Below are 5,651 nucleotides of genomic sequence, written 5' to 3'. Positions count from 1 at the left end.
CAAAAAAAAAAATAAAATAAATAAAAATAAATAAATAAATAAAAGTTAACAGCTGCTGGTAAAAACGGAAAAAAATGCTATAAATGTTTAAATAAACGGTGGAGGCGAAATGCTGCAATGATTCCAGTGATTTCAAATAATCCCGTTTTCTCAATTTGTTTTTGATGTATTTATTCATAAATTGTCTTTATATCAAGGAGAACAGACTAGTCCGTTTATTGTTTATTTATGTTTTATTTTTATTGTCACATTTATCATGTTTGTTGTTCTGGTTTTGTGTTTTCGTTCCAACTTTTTCAGCTACAATTTGTGAATGAACAAAATATAATTAATTCGTTTTTCTTTCTTTGTTTGTTCAATTGTTTTTCTTTATGAATTTATAAAATGTGTTGTATTTATTCAACCCAAACTATGATAATAATAATAATAATAATAATAATAATAATAATAAAATCCTATTTTAATTGTCAAATTACTATATTTTATTGTTTAACGTTGACTTTTATTTAATTTTTATCTTTTTTAAATGTATATACAGTATGTCTTGTTTTCTCATTAATGTCGTATTTTTTTAAACAAAATTTGTCAATAATGCTAATCACCTTTTAATTTTAAAAATCAAAATTCACATTTCTGAAAACAAAATTTCTCGCGTTTGTAAAGTTAAACTGCAGGTCTGTTTTCTAATTCATCTTTTCTTTATTTTTATTCTTTAAAAATACTTTTTTAATGCATAAATGGTTGCTATCATTATGCGTTTGTGCGTGTGCGTGCGTGTGTGTGCGTGTGTGTGTGTGTGTGTGTGAACTTGAAGTGGTGTTTCTCAGTGGGAGGTTTTTGTGGTTGGGCCGTGTTTGGACACAGTAACCTGGTCTGATACTGATCAAAGTCTGATCTCTCTCTTTTTTCCCACCTGCTCTCTGCAGATCTTGGACGGGTCAGGCCATGTAAAGTTCTGCGTGGATGCCAGCAAACCAGACGCAGGCAGCTGGCTGAAGCACATCCAGTTCGCCCCCGCAGCCTCGCAGCATAACCTGACAGCGTGCCAGATCGATGATCAGGTACGGGATGACGACCTTTAAACACGTCACAAGGCCCAAGCAGAGAAACACAACATGTGGATGATTGGAGTTAGAAACAGTGACGTGTCCTCTGAACATTCCTCCCTGCTTCAGCTTCAGTTTCATTAATTATTTTAGGTATAACTCCAAGGCCTCCCCGTCCCGTCTGTCGCGTTAAAAGGTGTTATGGTGATCTAAGGCAGATATGAGCGGCTGGCCCACCGTGCCTTCAGTTAACACACACACCTTCTCCCCTGCTGCAGAGCCTCCTCACTATCTCTGCATGCTTTCCTCCTGATTGTGCACGTGAGGACCACAGGGCACGATCAGACGCAGCCGGCCGAGATGATAGTTCCATTCACTTCCCGGTCACGCTCGTGATATAAACTCTTAGATATGTCAGGAATGCTGAAGTCCTTTTGCTGCTCACCTGGCTGTAGAGAGGTGCGTGATGCACACATGGGGGTCTGTTCATCTCTGCAACCCAACAGACAGAGGATGGGAGGGGGGGGGGGGGGTGCTCCTGCACAGACAAGAGTCCTAAACTTTTTTAGACGTGTGTGGAGCATATCATCCTCTGACCCGAATAAAAACACATAATCTGGCTTGCATGCTTGTCATCTCTTCTCACAGGTGGTCCATTTAGATCGCTTGTTCGGCACCATGCACTGAGGTTTCAACAAATACTGCCTTTTCGTGCACTGCGGGTGCACATTGCCCTAAAAAAAAACTAAAAAAAACCATGTTAATTTAGAGGCTAAACGAAAGAATCGCTGAGAAATAACCGGAACATGTGAGTAAACGGCCTTTCCCCACATCTGTGTTTCTTCTTGGCCCTCGTCTCAATCAAGAGGTAGCTGAAGGAGCTCATAAAGAGGATGTGAAATCAGAGCTGGAGCCTTTCGAACACACTCACCTCCACTCTTGTAAAAAAACAACAACAACAGAGAGACAGAGAGAGAGAGAGTGTGTTCCTGAGCTACCCTCTCTGCAAGGTGCGACTCGCTGTCAACGCCGTGGTTCTGCTTGGGCGGCTGTGTAAGGCTCCGGCGGGTCACGGACACGGCTATGATGAGGTGATTGTTAAGTATCGCACACTGTCACAACACAGCACAATGTGCTGTCTTTAGGCCTTCCGGTCGACACCGGTGTTTTTGAAAACACGCTGTGGCGTCTCACAATGCCTGTCTGCGTGTGGAAAATGAATAGGCCAGGAGGGGTGGTCTTGTAAAGGTGCTGTCAGTCCTTCTTGCTCTTTGTGTGTGTGTTTAAGCTCATGAGGGCTTTTTGTATCCGTGTGTTCCCAGAACTTTATGCCTGTTGACTCGCTGTGAGTGTGTCGAGTTTTATTGTATCCCTGACGTGTGCACCTATTAGTGCCAGTGTTTCTGCTTGTGCCCACATATTCGTTTTGTTATATGTGTGTGTGGAGGGGAGGTGGGGTTGCATAATGCTGCCGGATTGTAAATTGCTCATTGAGGTTTACATGACTCCCCATGCTCCTCATTTTGAGCTGGAAATGTTGAAACCGTACCTGATCCCAGCAGGTCTTTTACAGCCTCGGAGAGAAGTCCAAACTCCGCCTGAAACCGCCGGTGACGCACTCGACGCACTTAACGCCTTCACATTTCCACATAGCAAGCTCACCAAGCAGCGCGGGGGCCTCTGCGTGCTGCAGCCCAGTCTTCCCATTCCATAAAACGAGCTCAAAGAACTCTCCTCCAGCGTCTCGGACAGGAGTGATTTGTTGCAGGATTTATGCGACGACGTCGTCCTGCAGTGACGGCCATTTCCAGGTGTTGTCGCTCGTTATTTGGTGCTGGAGCTCCTCCGTGCTCTTATTTCGATCCCAATTCAGTTTATCATAAAACGTTATGACCAATCTCAGGGGAACAGAGGATAGAAGGAGAGAGGGGGATAAATGAGTTATAGGAGTTGTGTTTGTTTTTCTAAATGGAGGAACTTTTGGGAGATCTCGTCTTCTTTTTATCTTCCATCTTTGCTAACCATAAAGATGCTCATTCTGCAAACATGTTCAAAAATCCTTATAGAAAATAAAAACAACCAAACATTCCTAATAGAGGACATGACAAGTGGTGGATGTTGGATAAATAAATACCCTTTTTTAAAAATCTACTTACTGAAAATAAGCCACACGGAGGACACAAGAAGATTTTATCTGGTTTACCTGCAGGGGTCAGAGTTCATACACGGATGTTGCATTGAAGCTCCGGATGTGAGCTCTGCCTTGGACAGTATAAAGAAGTGCTTTTTATATGCTTTTATACAGACACTGATGATCCGTCTGCCAGATTATACACTCGGAGAAGGCCTTGGAGGTTTATCAGGTGTCTCTGTGCCTGCAGGCTCCTCTCTGACGGGACCTCTGAGCAGTCAAACCAACTCTCTAACACACACGCATTCATTTAACATTAGTTAGCGATAAACTTTACCTAAATTCCCTTGACAGTGGCTCTAAGTTATAAACTTTTGCCCACAAACAACAACAGGTTTGTGCTAAATTGCGGTAGAAAAAAATAATGACTGAGCAGCTTCATATTGCATGTTCTGCTTTTTATTTATTCTTTGACAAAGAAAGGTCCCATGACCCGAAAGGAGGAAACGGGTAAAGATAATGGATGGCTTGATTGATGGATGAATGGATGGATGGATGGATGGATGGATGGATGGATGGATGGATGGATGGATGGATGGATGGATGGATGGATGGATGGATGGACAAATAATTAATTTCATTCCATTCCATTCATTTTTCTGATATTTCAGTTTTATTGCTTTACTGGAAGAAAGCAACAGGAAAGAGTGGAGAGGAAGGAGGTGGCAGGTGTCGCAGTTTGTGAGGCTCACTGAAATGTGAAGTTACTTCCAGGTACCTCCGTTTCATAGGGTTGAAACTTGTAATTTAAAAAAAAAAACGGCCTTTAACCTGCCTAATACCAGAGATATATATGCATACATATTTTTATTGGTGTATGTGTGTGTGTGTGTGTGTGTGTATGTACTTTCCTAATGCCCAAAAAATCACAGTGTGAGCAGCCAGTACTTAGATGTGTCTGTGATCAGCATGTTTTGTCATTTGGATAATTAGACCAATTAGTGGTTAAAAACCCTCTTCTGCGCTCTTCACTTCAGTGATTCAACTGAATGGAAAATTGATTGAAAGTGTAATTATCATTATCATCCAACGAGGCCCTGAAGAGCCTCTCATAAGACTGTACAGAGGGGATATGAGTGTTAATCTCATCCACTCTATTGATTCTCACTCAGTACTGAATACGATGAAGTGGCTCAGGGGCATTTGAACAAAACACTGACCGTCCTCGTTCCCAGTCACTGACGGTGATTGTTACTCACAGAGTAAACAGCTTGAAGCTTTTAAAGAAGTCACTTGAATCGATCGTTAAAAAGAGATCTGATTCATTGTAGCAATTAAAGGTTGCAAACATTGCTTTAGTCCTCACATATTTTTAGTGAGGGCTGACCTTGTGACAGTGTGTTTGGATCAGGAGGATGGGAGAAGCACTTACGGTAATTTTGGGAAACAAGAGTTTGAACTCAGCTCAGGTAAACTTATTTTTAATTGCTGATTTTGGCTTGTTGTTTAAAAAAAATAGGTAGGTTATTTTTTTAACCAATGTTCTGAAATCAGTTATGGAGGGTATGGAGAGTTTATCTAATATTAAATTGTTCATCTTTTGTAGTGATTTCTGAGCAAATGAAACGGCTCTTGCTGAACTTCATCCTTTTGGTAGAATGTTTTACTGCGAATGGATTCCCTGCGATGCTGCACAGTGGAGGTAGACACCATCTGTCTCCTCCACTGTCTGTAAATGTGAAAGCAGCTTTAGATTTGAAGCTGTGTGCACAGAAAACCAGCGCTGACTGAGTCAGAGTTTACAGGATGCCACTGAGAAAACGGTGACCTGTTTATCCAACTATCCAACTACAGCCCCTGACTGGATTACAGCTGTGAGCACTGCCAGTTAAAGTGTGTGAGAAGAATTAAAGACACTCTTGTTGATTCTCTTTTAAAAATACACAAGCGTGTGTGCACAAACGTGAAACGGCTGATCATCACATGCATAACATGAGCAACAGGAGAAATCCTTTCACGTGTGTTTTTCATCCTTAAGACTGCAGCATGTCTTCACGATGTGGACGCACATGTTGTGAATTTCTTACCTCCAAAAGTACTTTTAGCCACTGTTTGATTGTTTATTGTGGTCATGTACGTGGGAGGGTGCTTGTTGGCTTTTAACGTGCTAAGAACGACCCCAAGAAGCTAAAGGCTGCACCTCCTGCCCTGCACTGATTTGACGTCTATTTGTTTTGTGTGTGTGTGTGTATGTGTGTGTGTTTATCTAGGATGACCCTAAGGGAAGAGGTGGAGCTGTATAAGGAGGGGGGGATTCCCCTCCAGTTTGTAATCACCCTCTTTAACCCTCGTGTTTGTAGTTGAAACTAAAAGCAAATTACCTCTTTTTGCTGCTGATTGATTCTTAAAAAAGAGGCATGGATGGCTCAGAGCCAGTGTTTCCCACAGATGAAAACTTCAGTGCAGTCAGTGTC

General features: G+C 41.9%; 1 protein-coding gene across 1 annotated transcript in view; it reads left to right on the top strand.

Annotated features, from left to right (window-relative positions):
* The window catches only part of mecom (MDS1 and EVI1 complex locus), a 32,959-nt gene that overhangs the window by 761 nt on the left and 26,547 nt on the right, over positions 1 to 5,651 (top strand). The window contains exon 2 of the mRNA XM_037677405.1: positions 927 to 1,061. The gene's annotated coding sequence lies outside the window, so the exon portion shown is untranslated. The remainder of the gene's footprint in view (positions 1 to 926; positions 1,062 to 5,651) is intronic.

This window comes from Nematolebias whitei, chromosome 6, assembly GCF_014905685.2.
Source record: "Nematolebias whitei isolate Nwh7 chromosome 6, NemWhi1, whole genome shotgun sequence".
Lineage (NCBI taxonomy): Eukaryota > Metazoa > Chordata > Actinopteri > Cyprinodontiformes > Rivulidae > Nematolebias > Nematolebias whitei.
The sequence above is the reverse complement of the archived record's forward strand: the minus strand, read 5'-3'. Positions and strand labels throughout refer to the sequence as shown.